The 22,133-nt window shown below is 37.0% G+C and overlaps 1 protein-coding gene across 2 annotated transcripts in view; it reads left to right on the top strand.

The window, feature by feature from the left end:
• B3GALT1 (beta-1,3-galactosyltransferase 1) overlaps positions 1-22,133 on the top strand; it is a 656,758-nt gene that overhangs the window by 207,533 nt on the left and 427,092 nt on the right. For both annotated transcript variants that reach the window (XM_055119807.1, XM_055119806.1), the window contains exon 2: positions 3,918-4,021. The gene's annotated coding sequence lies outside the window, so the exon portion shown is untranslated. The remainder of the gene's footprint in view (positions 1-3,917; positions 4,022-22,133) is intronic.

The following is a 22,133-nucleotide window of genomic DNA, read 5'->3' on the forward strand; positions in this document are numbered from 1 at the left end:
CAAAGAAAACTACATAACGCTACTCCATGAAATCAAAGAGGACATGAGGAAATGGAAACATATACCCTGCTCGTGGATAGGGAGAATCAATGTTGTCAAAATGGCAATACTCCCTAAAGCATTATACAGATTCAATGCGATCCCTATAAGTATACCCATGACATTCTTCAAAGAAATGGATCAAGCAATCCTAAAATTCATATGGAATAACAAACGTCCAAGGATAGCTAAAACAATTCTTGGGAAAAAGATGATGGGAGGCATCACCATCCCCAACCTCAAACTTTACTACAAAGCAGTAACAATTAAAACAGCATGGTACTGGAACAAAGGCAGAGCCGTAGACCAATGGAACAGGGTGGAATATCCCTACACACAACCCCAAATGTATGACCATCTAATCTTTGATAAGGGAGCAAGAGATGTGAAGTGGAGCAAGGAAAGCCTCTTTAACAAATGGTGCTGGCACAACTGGACAACCACATGCAAAAAAATGGGTTTAGACCTTGACCTGACACCATGCACAAAAGTCAGATCAAAATGGATTAAAGACCTCAACATTAGACCACAAACCATAAGGTACATTGAAGACAAGGTCGGCGAAACCCTCCACGATATTGAAGATAAAGGTATCTTCAAACGTGACACGGAACTAAGCAATCTAGTAAAAACAGAGATCAACAAATGGGACTACATTAAACTAAAAAGCTTCTGCACCGCAAGAGATACAGTGACCAGAATCCAAAGACTATCCACAGAATGGGAAAGGATATTTACACAATACCCATCAGATAAGGGGTTGATATCAATGGTATATAAAGCACTGGTTGAACTCTACAAGAAGAAAACATCCAACCCCATCAAAAAATGGGGCGAAGAAATGAACAGAAACTTTACCAAGGAAGAAATACGAATGGCCAAAAGGCACATGAAAAAGTGCTCTGCATCACTAATCATCAGAGAGATGCAGATCAAAACAACTTTGAGATACCACCTCACACCACAGAGACTAGCACACATCCAAAAGAACAAAAGCAACCGCTGTTGGAGAGGATGTGGGGAGAAAGGGACCCTTCTTCACTGCTGGTGGGAATGCCGACTGGTTCACCCCTTCTGGAAAACAATATGGACGACTCTCAAAAAATTAGATATTGAATTCCCATTTGACCCAGCAATACCACTGCTGGGAATATATCCCAGAGAGGCAAAAAAGTACAATCGAAATGGCATCTGCACATGTATGTTCATCGCAGCACTGTTTACAATAGCCAGAATCTGGAAAAAACCCGAATGCCCCAGAACGGATGACTGGTTGAGGAAACTTTGGTACATCTATACAATGGAATACTATGCAGCTGTTAGAAAAAAGGAGGTCAAGAATTTTGTAGTCAAGTGGATGGGCATGAAAAGTTTCATGCTGAGTGAAATGAGTCAGAAGGAGAGAGACAGACATAGAAAGATTGCACTCATCTATGGTATATAGAATAACAGAGTGGGAGACTAACACCCAAGAACTGTAGAAATAAGTACCAGGAGGTTGACTCCATGGCTTCGAGGCTGGCCTCACGTTCCGGGGAAAGGTCAACTCAGAGAAGCGATCACCAACTACATTGTAGTCGAAGGCCATGTGGGGGAAGGGAGTTGCGGGCTGAATGAGGGCTAGAGACTGAGCACAGCGGCCACTCAACACCTTTATTGCAAACCACAACAGCTAATTAGAGAGAGAAAACAGAAGGGAATGCCTTGCCACAGTGGCAGGGTGGGGTGGGGGGGAGATGGGTTTGGGGAGGGTGGGAGGGACACTGGGTTTACGGGTGGTGGAGAACGGGCACTGGTGAAGGGATGGGTTCCAAACTTTGTATGAGGGAAGTATAAGCACAAAAGTGTATAAATCTGTAACTGTACCCTCACGGTGATTCTCTAATTAAAAATAAATACATTTAAAAAAAAAAACAAAAAAAAAAAAAAAATAAAAATAAAAATGTCTTTATAGCTTTTCTTGAAAGATTGATTAGTGTTTTTCTTCCAAACATCTTACTGTTTGTACATAATAATTCCAGAGATATGTAGACCAAGATTCTTGGAAATAGAAGTCAGGGGTATAATCAAATTCTTATACTGTGAGCCACTCTAGGAAATTTGAAAAACCAAGTCAGCCAAAATGAGGGTCAGATATAGGGGCTGAGACTAGGTACCAAGCTTCCTTACTTCTCTGAGCTTCATATAGTACTTCACCCATTGGTTTCCTTTATCCTCAAAACCAGGTCATAGTGCAAATATTCCATGTGAAATGTAGGACATTAATACGGAGCTCTCCAAAATGGGTAGAAGAGCTGAATAGATACGTCTCATGACAGACACATGCTTGACAGGCACACTAAAAGGTGCTCACAATACCTGATGATGAGGGAAATGAAAATCAAAATCGATGAGATTTCATCTCACACCCATGACATTGGCCTATATGAAAAGATAGAAAACAATCAGTGCTGGAAGAGATGTGGAATGAAAGAAACCCTCATTCACTCCTTTTGAGTATATAATGTAGTTCAGCCTTCGTAGAAAACTATATATGGTGATTAAAAAAGCTAAAATAGAATTACCATATAATCTGGTAGTTCCACAATGAGCTATCCATCCCACGTATACAAAAACAACACATCAAAAGTATATCTGCATACCTATGTCCATTACCCTATTTGCAATGACCCAAATATGGAAACTACCCAAATACATAATGAAAAATGGATAAAGAATTTGTGGTGTTTATACACAATGTAATACTACTGAAAATTGAGAGTGTTTTGTTGTGAGAAATAAGTCAGGAGAAGAGAGACTAATAGTAAATTATCTCTAATGCATGGTTTATATTATATACAGACAATATCAAGTGAAATCATGCTATAGACTCTGACCACAAAACTGGGTTCAGGAACCAGTGGGCTAAGTGATTTGTAAGGGTACAGAGGACTTTGGTAGAGAGCTTCTGACTCTTTGGTGAGTGTGTTTTCCTTGTAAGTGTGAAGCTTTTACACACTTGTAAGTCAATGTTACCTCAACTGAAACTTTAAAAAAAATTTGCACGCGCGCGCACACACACACACACATACACACACACACTACTCTTCCAGTAGTATATAGATAAAATTATAAGTGAAGTTTGTGAAGAAGTATAGTCTGTAGTCTATTTTCATGCAGTTGGAAGAGGCTTGCCAAGTAAAGCCTGTAGAAAATGGATTCATTGAATTAGAGTAGTCCATGCCAAAGCTAGCTTATTTTCTTTGCAGGTAGCCAAGAAGAATGCCTGAAAGTTTGTGGTGACAGGAGGCTATCTTATAGAACATGCTGGCTGAGCACACATTTTCACTGGCTCAGGTCTGTATTGTTACAGACTTCAGAATTAATGGAGTACTTAGGACACCTCTAGAGATTTTTAGGTCAGAAAAAATTAGACATAGGAAGGAGGTTAGAGAGCCACATTTGTTGGTTGACTCTATGGTGGAGCAAAGCTACAAAACAGTCTTAGGGAAGCCAGAGACTGGACTGTGTAAGCCAATAATTTTTTATTTTCTTGCAGAAATATTTGCTGTTCCAAAAATGACCAAAGAATTCATTTGTAATCTAGAAAAAGCAACTCTTAGAAAAAAAATAGTTAAAATGGCATCATAAGAGATAAGGGCACCATTGATTCATATATGGGGAGGGTGGAGATTGTACAAAATTTAAAGGAGGAGCATTCCTCCTTCAAATTAAAGTTCTAACTTTAGACCTTGATGATTTTGTCGGGCAGTTTGAGGTCAAGATATGTGGAAATCTCATGAAATAGTCCCAAAAGAAAATCTGCACAATTTGGAACAGTGTATTTCTGTTATCTGAAGCGTATCATGAAGGTTATTTACATTTATTTTCCCCTTTAGACTCATTAGAGACACTGCAAGAACTCTTCGGTCCAGGAGCAGAGGGTTCCTTTGAAGACACAGATGCCTTACCTCCAGAGGAGTGCTGAAGTTTTCATTATAAGGTAACAGTTGCTTTTTATTTTCAGTTTTGTAACCTTAAAAAAATAGTGACATAGTGATATAAAAATAGGCAATTGTTACAGAAAGCAGTAAGCATGCTTTAAATTTGTATAAACCTTTGTAGTAGCTCATATTATCTATATGTGAAGATGTTCAGAAATAATTTCTTGGCAAACATTAGCTTTACGTTTGAGAGTGGATGGTACACAGAAAAAAAAATCAGCATTGGAAATTATCACACAACTATAGCCACTATTTTGGATGAAAACCCTAGTAGCAGAAATGTTCTCTCGAGGTACTTCTGTCCTGTTTTTGTTACATATATATGAATGTGAAAATTATCCCTGAGATACCCTTCATAGGCTTCTCACCATCTCAGACTCTTGCCACAGCCTTTGTTCCAGACTAGATCCAGGGAAAAAGGGACCAGAGTTCCTGCAAAACATCTGTAAAGCATAGTTTTGTGGAGCTCTGAGGTGAGTGATAGATGATATTTTTGAAAGTTCTAATTTGCCCCTTCTTTACTGCTTTTCTGTGGTTGGTATTCATGTTTAGAGTTTTTCTTATAGACAGGTTTTCAGTTGATTGGGTGTATACTGAGGAGTGTCACCAGATCAAAAGATTGTTTTGATTTGCAAGAAATAGCCAAACTGTACTGCAAAATGACCTCACCATTTTTCCTCCCCTACATCAATCATGAGAATTCTTATTTCTCAACATCCTTGTCAGCATTTGGTATGGCTAACGCTTTGTATTTCTGATAGGTGTGTAATGTTTTCTCATTGTCTTAAGATTTTTCTAAAATAGGATTAATTACCAAAGGGATTCTGATTGTCCAAAGACATTGGATACTTATTTACTACAAATTTTTTTAATTACTTTTTGGTATGACATTGATTTATAATCTGAGCCTTCTCTTGGCAACATTCCTTATGATAATGCAGTTTTATGAGATAAGTCTGTGAACTCCTAAGTGCATTTTTGTGTTTGTTTATACTTTCTACTCTAGAAGGGTAGGCAAATACTTTTCTAATAATATGCCATGAAAAGAAAGCTATCCAAACTATCTATAATAGTTTTATTTCTACAAATGAAATATGATTTTAAAACAACCTATATATGATGCTATATAAGGACAGTTTTCTGGCATGAGCAGTATTATTTTACATATGTCACATCCAATTATATATTCTTTAATAGTTATATTTAGTTAAATCTACACAAATGTAGCCATAGTATAAAATTCTTCAAGGCATAGTAATTTATCTATATGCTTGGTGCATATTCTACATTAAATTTGCTTGCATTACTATGTAAATATTTCTGATGTGATATACTTAAAAACTGAAGAATTGTTCTTTTCAGTGGAAGGACTAATCTTTCTATATTTCTATCTTTAAACATAACACAATGCCAGTGTTAAAGAAAACATTTTCGTGACACTTGTTAAAGACAGATGGAAGACTTTATTCGAAGGGGGCTATTGCAATGGAGTTTTCCATTTGGGGAAAGAAATTGTGCTCAACTCCAAGTGCAACAAGGACACGTAGAGATTTATAGCCAAGAACAGAGTAGGGATTGGTGGGTAGAAAATTTCTAAGTGTGAGGGGATATTGTGTAGATCTACTCAAGAGTATAGTAGCTGCAGACAAACCTTGAAGAAGGGACAATAAGCTAGAAAGGAAGAATGTGATCAGTTATCATAAGAAAAGGATTTTTAACTAACCTGACTCAGCAGGTTTCTTGCTAGAACTTGGTCCAGGGAGAGGAGTCAAGGTGAAAATTTCAGTAAAAGGAGAATTCAGAGGCTCTTCACCTAGATTTAGTGATGAAGAGTGTGTTATCTGGTATGTAATAGAATATCAGTGAGCATATATTGTGTGATTATATATTCAACCCATACAGCAAAGACTGTATATATAAATTTATTAACAAAGACCTGAAGACATTATACTTTACATAAAAAAAGGAAAATCAAATTATAGACATAATTTTGTTTACTACCCAGCTAATCTATTTAATAGAGCTGTTTTAAACTACTCACTTCATTGTATCTCTATTGATTGGCTCCAGAGAAGTAGTTGAATAAGACATTTGTGGTTAGGGAGGAAACTTTTTTTTTTTCAAAAATTTATGCAGTGATCAATATATAACCCCCTAAGAAAGACAATCTGTTGGCATGGTCTAGATTTTTTATATTTTATATAGCATAGCAAGTAAAAGTTCATTGAAGCGTGAACTGAGGATTACTGGGGAGTTTCTTCAGAATATGAATCTCAGCATTAATGACAAAAATAAGGCAATACTGTAGAAATCAAGTTTGATTATTATCTTCATAACGTTTGTGTTGTTGAGAAGAGAAGTGTTGAGAAAATGGGGCAATGAAGCAGAGATGATAGTCAACATGTGGCACTATTTGAGGATACCAGCCTTCTCATCAATTCATATTGTCAGTCTAATAACCCCCTGGCCTACCTTGGAAGGAACAGATAACTCCAGAGAGAAGAGATCCCTCAGCTCATTGTGATGGACAGGCTTGTGTAGCACATACATAAGTATTTCTTTAGGTAAGCAGTAGAATGTTGAACAAAGAGACAGAATATTTGTAGAAGGACTAAATATTTATTATTTATGTTTGTAAAAAGGAATTATGGCAGAGAATCCATCACAGAGTAAGTTGAACTTGAATTTTTACAAATAGGTACAACTTGCTTTCCTAGACATAAAAGATAAAAGGATTACACATGCCTAAATCAGGTAGTGTCTCTATTCTGTGCACTCAATTTCTTATTTAATTTAAATGCTGTTGTTTAAACTTACATTTTTTTAGCTCATGTTTCCTAAACTGACAGTGAATTAGTTTTATGCCACATGGGAACTAGTTTAAAAGGTCAACAAATATTTGTTTATTGTTTTTCTTTTTGGGTCACACCCGATGTTGCACAGGGATTACTCTGACTCATGCACTAAGGAATTACTCCTAGAGGTGCTCGGGGGACCATATGGGCTGCTGGATATCAAACCTGGGTCAGCCACATGCAAGGCAAACACCCTACCTGCTGTGCTATCACTCCAGCCCCAACAAATATTTCTTAAATGGAAAAAGTCAATACCTGCCAGCCCATAGTTGATTGAAAAGATGAGACTGGGTATGATTAGTTCTTATATTGATAGCATGGCCTTGAGTCCCAGAATAAGGAATTTTGTGTTGCCTTTCAGAGGAGGTTTCTGAGAGAGAAACTAAGAAGATAAATCGGTTTTGAATAACAAAAGCAGCCAACTGTAGAGGAGATGGATTAAAGAAAGGAGGGGTAGGATATGCAATTAGCATGCTAATTAGCTAATTACCATGAGAGGAAACCTGGACTAGCTGTTGGCAAAGAAAAGAAAGAAGATGCCTTGTAATAATAACAGAAAGTTTTTACAACTCACAGTAATACTGATTAATCATCTACTCAGGGCCAGTCATTCTGCCAGCATAAGCCATGGGGACATCAGTGAATAAGAGTATCGATTCTATCTAGGAAAGAAAGCTTAAGGAACAGTAACTAAAAATACTGCCAACAATATAACACATTGGGATATGGAAATATTATAGTGAAGTGCAAATTTGAGCTTAGTATGGGGAACAGCTGGGATACTGGTTTTCAGCTTTACGTAGGAATGTCAGGGAAATGCTTAGGAAGGAAAATTTGAGCTAAAATTTGATGAAGCTAAAATTTCGGCTGGAGCGATAGCACAATGGCAGGGCATCTGCCTTGCACGCAGTGGACCTGGGTTCGATTCCTCTGCCCCTCTCCGAGAGCCTGGCAAACTACTGAGAGTATCTCGCCTGCAAGGCAGAGCCTGGCAAGCTCCCCGTGGAGTATTCAATATGCCAAAAACAATAACAAGTCTCACAGTGGAGATGTTACTGGTGCCCGCTCAAGCAAATTGATGAGCAAGGGGATCACAGTGACAATGACAGTGAAATTTTGGTGAGAATTGGCCAGTACCTTGAGGGAAAATTTGAGCTAAAATTTGGTGAAACTAAAATTTGGTGAGAGTTGGCCAGTACCTTGAGGGAAGAGTCTAAAATTAGAAGGAAAAGGACAAATAGACTTCTAAAAATGGACTGTGCCTAGGGCATTACAAGAACAGCTGCATTTTGATCTTAAAATCTACATCAACCCAAGATGTTCTTTTGTATCAATCACCAACTAGTAAGTTGCAAGATTTTACCATTAGAAAGTTGCAGTTACTATTGCCTTTTGGAATCATTGCTGTGAAGCAAATTCCAAGTTTAAAAAAATAAATGAAATTTATTAAAGAGGTTAAAGTCAAACTGAGATCCTTAGATCTTAGGAACTGTCAACAAATTTTTCTGAGTGAAACACCACTATAGGTTTGTTCTCTGTTTATATAATTGGGCTGTATAAAAGAACGCATAATTGTTCTTTAAAAAATTAGATCTAGTTAGTGTCTGCTACTTCCAGTTGACTAGAGAAGTTTGGTTTCTGATAACCTTAGTTAATAAAGGACAAATGCTATTTGTAACCTATAAACAACCCCTTGATTATAGAATGAATATAGGATGTGGGAAATGATAAGGGCCAGAGATTGAGTCATTTATCCTGTAAGTCTCCTATAGATGTTAAGGTGTAAAATAAGGTTGTTTTCTTTTGCTCTTTTCTCTTCTTTTTTTTTAAAATTTTATTTTATTGAATCACCATGACAAAAGTTACAAAGCTTTAAGGTTTAAGTCTCAGTCATATAATGATCAAATCCCCATCCCTTCATCAGTGCCCCTGTTCCCCCACCAAGAACCCCAATATACCCCCTTTCCACCCCACCCTCCCGCACCTGAGTGGCCAATGATCTTCACTTTATTCTCTCTATACTTTGGATATATTCAATATTTCAGCAGAGAACTCACTATTATTATTTGGAATTTTCCCTCAAGAATAAAACCTGCTAAAAAGGCATCATTTGATAGTTTGTTATCCATTGCTGAGAATGAAGATGATAGGAGCTTGCCTTGCAGCTCGCGGCTGTGCGGTTTTGGATTTCTGTTCTTTTAGCTCAGTTTACAGTCTAGGTGCATTTCTGTAAGTCTCTGGGTGCCAAAATGGATTAGTAGATCTCCCGGATCATAGTCTTTAAGGAGCAGAGAGACCGTGTCTTGCACGGCTGCTCCAGATCTCATCTGGGCGGAGGGTGTGCCAGTAACACTCCCATCCCATGATCTCTTGTGCGCCACGTCACTGCAAAGCAAGTACCTCTGGGTTGTGAGTCCTAGAAAATGGCGGATGCCATCTTCCCTGTAGAAAGAAAGCATTGGGAGAGAAAATCCTTCCCCCTCCCTGAAAGGCATGGGGTAGTAGCTCAGCTCACAGTCTAGATGCATTTCTTTTAGTCTCTGGGTGCCAAAATGGGTTAGTAAACCTCCCGGATCAAAGTCTTTAAAGAGCAGAGGGGCCATGTAGTGTGCGGCTGCTCCGGATCTCATCTCTGCTCTTCTCTCTTCTAGCAACTTGTAAACAGCAGCTCCACCCCACCTCCACCACAACGCCTGCAGGAATGAATGAGTTGGGTTCTGTAGAGAGTTCTTTTGCTTATCATCTCAGATTCTTCACAATGTGGTGATGACAGCCATTGTCTTGGTCACTTAAGCAGACACTTGAGATATAGGGCTTGGATAAACATAAGCATTCTCTACTGAGAAAAATGTCTAGAATTTTCTATCTTTGGTATACATCCTTCATCTCTTGTCAGACTGGGTTAAATTTCTAAAGAATTAAAGCAACAGATGAATGAATTAAAGAATCAGTCTTTGACCAAGCCCAGAGTTATAAATCAAAAGAAAAGTGAGACCCAGAGGGATAGCAGTTAATAGGGTGCTTGTGTTGCATGTGGCTGCCTTAGGTGGATCCCTAGCACCCCATATATTTTCCTGAGTCCTGTCTGGTATAAGCTCTGAGCACAGAGGTAGGTGTAAGCCCTGAGCACAACCAGTAGTGGCCCCAATAAAAAAATAATAATAAAATAAAATAAAAGGAAAGAAAGAAATTTGAAGCTGTCAGAGAAAAGCCAGGATCTTGCCTATCCACATGAAAAGAGATTGGATAAGAAAAAAGGTTTGGGGTGTCAGTACAGCAAAACAATTATGGAGAAGACTATACAGACCAAAAGCAGTGGGGTTTAGAGAATGGGTCTTGGAGTTGTGTTGCAGGTAACTTGGTGTGAAGTGGGGAGTGAGGAAAGTAGCCTAAGGGGAAAGTGCTGCTGTGCTCCTGTCCCACCCACCTTGGTCATCCTGGGCAAATCCTCAGTGGATTAAATCTGGTCATGTATAACTCAAACACCTACTTGACATGGATGCTAGTATTGTGGCTGACTTATGTGAAGCAAGGAGAAGAAAGACGCAATCTCGACGAAAATCAGTTGCTTTCCTTTCTGCCCATGTAGTTCACACAGGAAATATTTAGGGAAGTTTAGAACTGAAGAGATTCTGCTTTGAGTATGGCATAGTGCAGACTTTACACGCCTCGTCTCACATGCAGCAGTCAGCTGATTGTGCCCAAGTTAAATTGGTTCTACCCAGCATGGGAAATGTTCTTTGCCACTCACAAACACAGGGAGCCATAGAACTCAGGCTGGAATTTGCAAATGCTCTTTGGAGCAAAGGAAAATCAGCCCTTATTTCTGCTTGGGTTTTCCAGGAATGTTGCCTTCCTTTACAGAAAGAAAATTCAGAAGGAGGTGAATAGTGGTGAGCAAGCCGTTTTATTTAGAAAATATGAGAAATTATGAGAAAAAAATAGAATAATATATAAAAGAGAGAAAGCAGTTTTCTTAAGAGTGGGGAGAGCTAAGAATTTATATCATATTAAGTTTCCAGTAATCTCCACCCCGTGCTCCGAAATAAGGATGCACCCACTAGCCTTTACAGAGTTGGTTTTCCAAACTGCCCAAACATGGATGGGGCTTTCTTTGAAAATAACAATCAGTTGTTGGAATATTGTCAAGGGGAAGAACTTTTAACTTGGAGCGATAGCACAGCAGTAGGGTATTTGCCTTGCACATGGCCGACCTGGGTTCTATTCATCCATCCCTCTTAAAAAGCCTGGCAAGCTACTGAGAGTATCTTGCCTGCACGGCAGAGCCTGGCAAGCTACCTGTGATGTATTCAATATGCCAACAACAGTAACAAGTCTCAAAAATGAAGACATTACTGGTACCCGCTCGAGCAAATCAATGAACAACGGAATGCCAGTGACAGTGACAGTTACAACCTACTTCATCTTTTTATCATAATACATTGTTCTTTCTGGCAGGTGTCAAACCTTTCCTAAACCAGCACTTGTACCATTAGAGTTTTATCACACCTCAGTTCTTGTATCTACAAAGTGCTTTTTGGCTATTTTAGGTCTAGTGACTCCTAAATCTTTAAATCTTATCAAGATTTTATTTACTCCTGAGAACTCATTGCAACCCCTCCCCCCCAGCCCTTTGCCTACTTCTCTAGTATCCCATTAGCTAGTCTGGGCAACTGTCAATCTATCCTGGAAATCCACTTCATACATGAATTGGTTACCCTACCACAGGTCTCAGAGAGTCATGGACTCAAGCTGGAGAGAGGAATTATTCTTTGCAAGAAAATTAGTCCATCTTTCTAGGTTTTCTAAGATCAGTGTCTTTCCTAACAGCCAAAAAAATTCAGCCAGAGACAAATAGTGAAGTGAAGTAGTTCTGTTCAGAGGAATTTGGAAAGAGAGAAGGATGTGGGGAGGGAGACAGAGAGAGACAGAGACAGAGACAGAGAGAGGGGTGGTGGAAGAGAGAGAGAGAGAGAGAGAGAGAGAGAGAGAGAGAGAGAGAGAGAGAGAGAGAGGGAGAGAGAGAGGGAGAGCAGGGGGATTCTCCAGAGGGGTGAGGACAAATCTCATGTGTTAACCATAGAGCCCTAAGATGGAGAATGGTGATAATGGTGATGCTTGCCTTGTACACATGGTTTTGTAACAGGGCTTTCCTAAACTGCTCCAGCAGAAGACTTGGTATGCGGCTAAGAAGCTGTTGCTAGTTATTTGTCAAAGGGAGAAGCTTTGACTCTTCATGATCTTTTACATATTCTTATCTAGATCTTTTGTTGTTATGGGAGCTTCTTATATTCTGAGGGAATCCACCCTTCTCTGGGTGGTGCCTTAGTTTCTGCATCTAGGTGTCCTCTCATTTTATGTATCTCCCAAGAGCTGAGTATTTGTATCTTAGAGACGTTGTCTTCATGCCTTTGGACTACATTAGGGCTTGGGACTAGGACCACAGCTTGATTTATTTCTAAACGAAAAGTTCATCACTTAGGACTTTGTCTACTTTCCTGAAACAGTTTCCAAGATAATTGATACCATAGAGAGAGTTGTTTCAGTTGATTTAGAGTATACTGTTAAAACTAGTACTCAACTGGTCATCTTTCTTATGCCAGGGAAATTAAATCTTTGCTATCAAGAAGTAGTAGTATCGTAGATAAGGAGTATATTTGTTTTCAACTATCCATAAAGATGTTTTAATAATGGTTTCAACTCTGTCTTTGACAAAATGTGTTGACAACTTTGAAAGACTAAAATTAAATGTGTTAAGCTTCCAACTGAAAATGTATGTGACTTCTTCCTTCCCCTTTGCTCTTCCCTTCTGCTCTGATTTCATAACAAGGCACTGTATTGACGTGTTGAAGAATTAAGGTCTCCCCATGCTTTGGAAGAGCAATGTGGCAGCACTGCTCAGTTTGCAGAAATCTCTGGTCTGAAGTATAGTTTTCTTCAAGTCAGTAACAAAGCTCACATTTTATTAATGTATCCTGTCTCTTTTTCTAAGACACATTGATGGGGGCTAGAGTGATAGCATTAGTGGGTAGGGCATGTGCCTTGCACGCAGCCGACCCGGGTTTGATTCCCAGCAACCCATATGGTCCCCTGAGCACCGCCAGGGGTAATTCCTGAGTGCAGAGCCAGAAGTGACCCCTGTGCATCGCTGGGTGTTACCGAAAAAAGAAGAAAAATGAAAGACACATTGATGTTATAATTTCAAAAGGACAAAAAGAAAAAAAAATTCACATGGTTTTCATAGAGTTAAAAGTGGAGCCTGTCAATATTTGACAACCTCAACTCCCTTATTAGAGATATTTTTAAGTCTTAAAGAATTAAAACATAGAAATAAGTAATGATTAAATGTACCCTGTCAGAATGTTAACAAAAAGGCATACAGAATTCAGAAAGAATAGATACAGCTTTCATTCCTACCATCTCTGCTTTGAACTAGATTTTTTTTTTAAGCTTTAAAAAAAAATTCTGGGCCTCCTAACTGGTACTCAGGAAGTCTAAGGGTCTTATTGGTGATTCCTTATCAAGAATAATCAAAAACAAAACATCAGTTTAGCTCAAGAGTCCAAGGAGGTAAAGCTTTTCATACTTCGTGGTACCAGGAATTATGAGCCACCCTGGCTGTGCTCAGCAGTGTCCAGGGCTACACTTAGTGATACTGAGCAGACCTGGTGATGCTTTGGAATTGAACCCTGGTTCATGCAGGTGAGGGCTCATGTCAGGTATGCACACTGACTGCTATACTATCTCCTGACCCTAGAATCCAATTTAAAAAATGTTTTTGTTGTTATGTTGCTATTTATCAGAAAATAAATGGTGCTTTGAAAGAAGTTAAGGATTATATAACTAAAGAATTATAAAGGATTATAAAGCAATGCAAGAAAAATATGGGCTTATTATCCTGGGAAACCAATTGGGAGGGTGAGTTTAAATGATGTAAATGATGATAGGGGGTGTTTGTAATGCTAGGACTGATTAAATAGAACTGCATGAAGTAAATCAGATTCTTATCGAAGGTCAGTCCCTTGGCCCTGAGTCTTTTCTTTTCTCTCCTTTCCTGATTGTCTTCTTTCTCTCTCTATTCAAATCTGATCTCAAGAAAGCCTTCACTGTCAGTTTTTCATAACTTCATTGTGATTGAAATCAGTGTTACTTTTCCCAAGTGTATATATATTTTTAAAAGAAATAATCTGGTATATTAATTTAAAATAATGTCAAAACAATTTGCCAGGACTGTTAGGCAACTTTGTGAGTCCTTTTTTTACTTTTTTTTACTGGGTGGCTCAGCTCTTATACTTGGTTTTTGGCTTGCATTTTATATCAAAGGAGTGGCTAGTTCACATAATTGCAACATGATGAGATTCTTGTTGCTTTTAATTAACCTGCCTTTTTATTTCTCAAGTCCGCATAGAATTTGGCTAAATTTACTGGCAGATAAAAATTTTGAGCTGCACTAGTTGCATGTTGCTCTTACTATTTACTATTCAATTACCTCATCATTATGTTTTAAATGAGAAAAATTATTACAGTAGAAACTAGACTTTATGTTCTGTGATAAAATTTATTACATTTTTCTTAAAGGCATTTATTGCTCTAAAAATGCTTTAAAAATTTAGACTATCAGTTTTATTTCTTGGGAAGGGAAAATGTCATAGTGGAAAGATAGTGATCTATTATATTTGGAATTATGGAATTCAATGAAAAATTTAGTAAAAAGTAAAGAAAAAATGATATATGTTCTTAATGGCTCCTGCCAAAATAGAACAATCTTCACTCTGTTTCCTATATGAACACTTTTTTGTGAACATGTTCAGTAGTTCTTCATAACAGAAAATACAAAATATATTCTTATGGTTTGCTTTGGGATAGGGTTTGGGGTTTGGGATGTAAAAATCTCAAATTTGGTGTTTGGAAGGTGTAATGGTGGTGGGATTGGTGTTTGAATATTAAATGTAATCAAATATTGTGGACTACCTCATACAATAAAATAAATAAATAAAGTTAAATAAGATGCATTTAATGAAAAAAATGATATAAGTTGTTAATAGAAAGAAATGAATTTGACTGCAAATCTAGTAAGCATGTAAGTGTCTGCTTAGATATAAAAACTTTTATAAAAGTTTTAATTTGAATTATTTATTGTCATTGAATCAATAACAATTCTTAAGTTTATAACCAGAAAATTTTGCATGTGTATGTTTAGATCCTGCAGTATTAGAAAAAAAAAAACCTAAAAACAGCAAGCATATGCTTTGTTGAAAAGAGAGAAAATAACATTTTATCAAAGTCTCTACATGTAAGTGTAACAGAAATTGTGTTTTCCTTCTCTAGCAAAGATGAGAATAAGCAAAATTTGTTTAAACCAAGTGAGAAAGCATGGTTGGGCTAGAATCTGAGATCATAATTTAATTAACTTGATTACTACTGGAGAAGTTTAGGTAAAATATTAGGATTGGTAGGGAAGAAGAGACAGACAGACAGACAGACAGACAGACAGAGACAGTGATAGAGAAACAGAGGCAGACAGAGAGAAAAAAAGAGAGAGGGAGAGAGAGAAAGAGAGACTGTGCATAACTGAGTTCAAGATACATGTATAACTCATTCAGAGGGAAAAGTTGAAATTGCTATTTGATTATCTTTCAAGTTTTCTGTTTGACACTTGCAATTGCTTTATGCTTTAGAAATACTATTTTGCTCTTTTGCATGAGTATTTTTTTCTGAGAAAAGCTTCCACTTAATGTCACAATAGCCTTACAGGAACAATTTAATGGTTCTTGCTAAAAGCCCGTAAGAATTTTCAGAATAGAAAATGAAGTTTTGAAATTGCATTCTCAGCTTCTGTCAATTTAAATTTAACAGATTGAAAACTAAGGGTTTATTTGCCAAACTATCAGTACTGTAAAATAGAAGACAAGAGTAATTTTTTTTAGATATTGTTCAGTTAGGTAAACAAGTGCCTGAAAATGATCAATTGACTTTCATTTTATATAATGTGGCTTTTGTATATTATGTCATTGGTAGGATATTTGGAGAAAATTCTCTTCCTCTGTTTTTGTTCTCTGAGTTGTATAGACTTCTCTTGATAAGGCTAGACTTGGCTGATCCAGCTGTCTATCATTGAAGTAATTGTGAGTCACAGTGGGACCCAAAATATTTTAATTTGTGAAGGAAAAAATAAAAGCCACATCAGGCTGGCTAATAAAGGCAAATGTTTTAACCCACATGTGTATTTTTGTTTGTATGAGCATTGGTAATTCTTGAATATATTGCAAATACATAGCTGTAAGTTGAATTAGACTATCCATCTCTTAGTTAATGTTGTTGGGACTCAAAATCCACTTGTCAATTCTAACTTATTATTGGGGTGAGAGAAAAAATATCTTTTGAAGAATGATGAATAAGATGAGAATGATCCCAAAGAAGTAATTATAGGCTTTTTAATAAGCTTATTAGCCTGTCACAATCTCTGATTCAGTGAAATGATTAACTGTAATTTGAGTAACTTGATTATTTCATTGATTATTAGATAATTTATTTAGTTTATTGCTAAATTCATGAAGTGGTGCAAAATTCTTTAAAATTTGTCACATGTATTAAAAATGACTTTGACTTAAAAAATCAAAGAGGTACACAAATTTATCATATATTCTAGTAAGATTTGCTTTACTGAAGTATAATCATCTAAGTACACTGCTTTAGTAATGTACAGTAGCACTGTAGTCTCTTTGTTACTAGTGCCCACTTGAGTGGGCACTAGTAACGTCTCCATTTTGAGACTTGTTACTGTTTTTGGCATATTGAATACGCCACGGATAGCCTGCCAGGATCTGCCATGTGGGTGGGATACTCTTGGCAGCTTGCCGGCTCTCCGAGAGGGATAGAGGAATTGAACCCGGGTCTGCCACATGAAAGGCAAACACCCTACCTGCTGTGCTATCGCTCCAGTTCAATAATGTACAGTACTTCTGAAGAAACAGTTTTTTGAAGTTAACTTATAAAATATGGGAGCTGGAGGTAACTGGAAATCGATCTTGAATATACAAAACCGGAGAACTTAAATATTTTGAATAATAACAATACTTTATTTTTTCTGTCTGATAGAATAATACATATTTCGAAGCAAAAATGCACAAATTCAAGACATTTTATTAATATAATTTAGTAATTGTTGTTCATATGCAATAGTGAAAGAGAAAACTTTAGTTTTCCCTCGCCAACTGCAAGAATGGCTCCATTTTAGCTCCTACCATCCTGCATTATGAACATTCCTGCATTTTCCAAGGACTCTCTTTCACACTGGAAACTCACAGTGTTCTCAGTCCGTAGGTCTCAGGTTGTGCTTCTCCAATGGTCAAGTGCCATTACAAAGGTTTAAGCTGTCCTCAGTATCTTAAATGGGAGTTCAAGTTCCTAACCTTTTTTTAGCAACACAAGTGTCCCCCAAATGAACAGGACAACTCTGGAAAACAAATGAAAAATTCCTGATACTTGGTAATTACTCCATCAGTTGATAAAAAACATTAGTACTTAAATTTTCTTATAACCCCCCCAGCAAAAAATACGTAACTTATTCTTACACTAAATTCCTCCTCAGCTGATCCAACAGGAAAAAACCTGCCAATCCAACACCTGCCCTTACTGTCCTGCATCAATATTTAATAATGCCAATACAAGATATTCAATAACCATTTCTATTTTTGTACTTTTAATTAAATATTGAAGACTATTTTTATGTCTTTAGCTTGAAGTTTAAAATAAAAGACAAAAAAGATTAGTGTTTTCAAAAATATTGCAAAATAAAACCAATATTTTAAAATATGAAACAGTTTAAAGTTTCCTGTTGGTTATTATGTGGATAAATCAATTAGCTTTTTTCGAAATTCTAAAATTCTTTTGCCCCTAAAGACACCTCTTAGAAATATTAATTCACTCTTTTGCAGCAACAATAAGAATACAGTTAAATTGAGCACCACTGGGCTACTCTCCTACTAATCAAATACTTGGACTTTTCCTTCAAGTGACTGTTTGTTCCTGGCATTTAGCCTTCTTAACAGCATTGAGTTTGAGACAAGTTAATGAATGAATTATATAGGACATCTATGGCAAAACTCAAGAGTCTCATCTCTGCTATTATCTTAACTCTTGAAGTGATAATTCCTTTGAAGTTTTAAGCATCCTAGTGAAAGCTTATCTCACATCACATTTGCATTCCAGTTTCTTACTAAAGAAGAGGAGAGGGGATGAGCAATAGTACAGCTGGTAGAGTGTTTGTCTTGCATGCAGCCGACCTGGGTTCTATCCCCAGTGTCCCATATGGTCCCCCAAGCACCACCAGGAGTAATTCCTGAGTGCAGAGCCAGGAGTAACCTTTGAGCATCGCTGGGTGTGACCCAAAAAGCAAAAAAAAAAAAAAAAAAAAAAAAAAAGAAAAAGAAAAAGGAAGGACAAAAGACCAGAAGTGCTTAATTTATGCATCCAGGAACACTGACTTAATGTCTCCTGTGTGGGCAGTAAATAAGGAGGTGAATGTTCACAGTTTAATACTGTAGACACATTTAATACAGAATTCCACCAATCTTTTAATATGAACAATCATCACAAAAGTTAGAAACAGCAGACTAGAGCATATGTGTGTGTGTGTGTGTGTGTGTGTGTGTGTGTGTGTACACACACACATATATATAGACACATATATAACAGAAGGATTTAACACAGAATATGTATAACATAGAGGCTTCAAGAACTTCCAGGGAAAGACTAAAGATAAAGATGGGAGAAGAGAATGTTCCAGGAGAATCAATAGTATGTTTCAAATATATATTCCCTTTCTGTTTTGATTTTTGGGCCATTCTCTGCAGTGTTCAAGGCTTACCCATGGCTCTGGGCTCAGGGATCACTCCTGGGGCAGATAGAACCTCCACTGACCACATATAAGCAAATGCCCTACCTGCTGTACTATCATTCCAGCTTTTCAAATATATATTCTACAGAACAAAACTATTGAAACACAAGCATAATGTTGGCCTTTTAATTATTATTCTATAATTTAGATGATTTTGTGGTATTTCTAAAGTTAAAGCTATAAACATATTACACAGTCTCATGGTTTGATGTACTTATTTCAGAAATGTAAGTAGGCAATGAGTAATAGACCAGATAGGTATTCATGCATGACTATTTGTGAAAACTTTTGGGGTCTAATTGGGTTTTTACATCAAGTCATAGGGTTTCATCCGCTGCCACAGCTCTTATTCTTGAACAGTTTGGAAAAAGATTAAAAACTCTTATTGTTATTTTTTTTGTTAGACTCTGATGATAGACTCAGCTTGTCTGATAAGTGATTTATTTTTGTTGGTAATGTCAAATATAGAAACCTGTTGGAATTTATTAAGTATCCACTGTGCATTTATGGCACTGACACCTCAAAACTCCAAATACAAATTTTACGTTTTGGCCAAAGTAGTTAACTTACTTTTCCTTTCATATAATGTATTTCATGTTTAAGAGGTGCCTTCATCCAGAAAGCCTGTCCAGATGTTGTTTATAAGGTGGATAGAATTCCCTGCCAGAATAATGCTTTGTAAGTCTGAGGCAGAGTGTCTGTCTTCTGTCTGTCTGTCTGTCTGTCTGAGAGATTAACCGAATATATTGTAACCATCTTGACCTTGATTAAAATTCTATCTGTGCAGCATCATGGATAAGGCTTGAGGTTATTATGCTAAGCTGTTAGGAAGCAAAACAAACACACACACAAATACACACAAACACATGGTTTCAGTCACATATCACCACAGAAAATTAAATGGCAAAACTAAACAACAATAATATTGGAATCTAAAAATTATCTTGATTATCAGAAGGAAAGAGGGAGAAACACACAAAGTTGCCAGATTAATGGTGTGATGGCAGTAGGGCATTGTTGGTAAGTGCTATGAGGGTTATATATTATAGAGGTACAAATCTCTACTCTCCCAACATTTGCGGGGGTGGAGTTTAGGCCACAACTGGCTTGATGATCCAGGCAGGTCATGCCTAGCAGTGCTTGGGGGACCTTTTTTGCTAGGGTTCGAACAAGTACCTTAACCTCTGTCATAATCTCTAACTCCGCTCTCAATTTTATCATATTGTAAGTCCATGTACATCAATGATATTTATTCCAATAAATAAAATTCTCATCTAATTTTTCTTCAAAATATTTCTCATCCTTTATAACATTGTCACTGACCCTCAGCTCACTCTTAAATACATTTTCTTCCAAATTCCTGTTTAGAAATGTTACAAGTTCCCTAATATCACTCCATATTCTTGGACCCAACCTGATTGGTAGCACTAGTGAATTTGATGGACTTTCTTTTCTTAAAGTTCTCAGGGCACTTTGTTTTCTTTTACTCTGTGTATGGGTTTCATTTACATCATAGGTCTATGTATTGTTCTATATTCTCAGTATCCATTTTATGTTTTAAATTCATTTTTGTAGTTTATCTTTAAATCCTCAAGGTCAGGGTGTTTTGTCCATATTCAATATTCAATAGATGTGTGCTGCTGGATTGTTAAAAATAAAAGAGGCTTAGCAAGAACCATGAAGCAAAAGAACTGCTGCATCATTCCCAGAAACTTTCCGCCTCCCTGGATTAATATGCAGTGGGTACAATTCCATAACAGATTAATTGCTACCAATCATGAAGAAGTTAAAATACTCTCAGAACCTAGAAGCTAATCTTGAATCATAATGAAGTTTCTTAATTCTGTGCCAAATCTATAGATTGAATGTGTACTATTACTAGTTGGCTTTCTTTATCTAGTGGTAATCATTTTCCTGAGACTCTGCAGAGCATTGAATTAGAATCTACAGTCTTAACCTAGAGACTATATTTTAGCATTAGCTATAACTAGCTTAAGAATTGGTATCATGCAATTATACATCTACCATCAAAACAAGCACCAGCCAGTTTTCAGGATCTTTGAATGAATCAACTCAAAATTTTGATAATAGCACTTCACTGTAGTCCCGTTGTTCATTGATTTGCTCGAGCAGACACTAGTAATGTCTCCATTGTGAGACTTTTTTGTTACTGTTTTTGGCATATTTAATATGCCACGTGTAGCTCGCCAGGCTCTCTGAGAGGGATGGGGTAATTGAACCTGGGCTGGCCGCGTGCAAGGCAAATGACCTAGCCGCTGTGCTTTCACTCCATTCCCAAATCTTTGATACCAGCTATTTTTCTATTTTCTTTGTAAATCATTTTCATGGGAAGGCCAGTTATATCACTGCATGTCGCATAGAGATCTTCCTCTTGTCTCTTAAACTAGTGATAAAGAAAAAATAGTTAAAAAAATTGCTTATAATGTGCCAGAGACATGGCTCAGTGACAGTGAATATGCCTTGCAAGTGTGAGGTTTGGGCCTTGATCCTTGGAATTGTGAAGAAAAATTATAGTTTTATTTAAAAAAAGCAGTTTTCTTTAGTTTCCATTGCTAGCTGACCTGAACGATAGTAGAATATATATGTAGCATAATATATAGATATATAAAAGAATGAGTTAGGTAGAAATCATTGAATTGGAATTATATATGCTGATGTAGAGAAATATCCAAAACATATGAACTGTACAAAACAAGTTGATAATTGGTGTGTTTGTCATGCTACCATCTGAATAATATAAACAAAAACAATATAGGCAGAGGTACAACTATGTGCAAAAGGTTTTATCTGAAAATTATACCATGAGCTCTTTATGCTGATAGCTTTGGAAAATAACTGATTACAATGAAACAATAAGTTTTAGAGAGGTGTTCAACAGACAGAACATGTGCTTTATATGCAAGCAATTGAGATTTGATCCCAGAGGCATATGATTTCCCTAAGAGTGATTCCTGAGCACAGATCTAGGAGTAAACCCTGAGCACTGCCTGTGTGACCCCAAAACAAAAACAGAAAAATGATGTAATTATTTGAGTAGCACATTCACTTAGTCTGTAGCACTGTAGCACTGTCGTTCCATTATTCATCAATTTGCTCAAGCAGGCACCTGTAACATCTCTGTTGTGATACTTATTACTGTTTTTGGCGTATCGAATATGCCACGGGTAGCTTGCCAACTTCAGCCATGCGGGCAGGATACTCTTGGTATCACTTATTCAAAATTTCTAGATTATTGTACATATTCAGTAAAAAAATTCTTTTTCTTTTTCTTCTTCTTCTTCTTCTTCTTCTTCTTCTTCTTCTTCTTCTTCTTCTTCTTCTTCTTCTTCTTCTTCT

Source organism: Sorex araneus, chromosome X, assembly GCF_027595985.1.
Source record: "Sorex araneus isolate mSorAra2 chromosome X, mSorAra2.pri, whole genome shotgun sequence".
In the NCBI taxonomy this organism is placed as follows: Eukaryota; Metazoa; Chordata; class Mammalia; order Eulipotyphla; family Soricidae; genus Sorex; species Sorex araneus.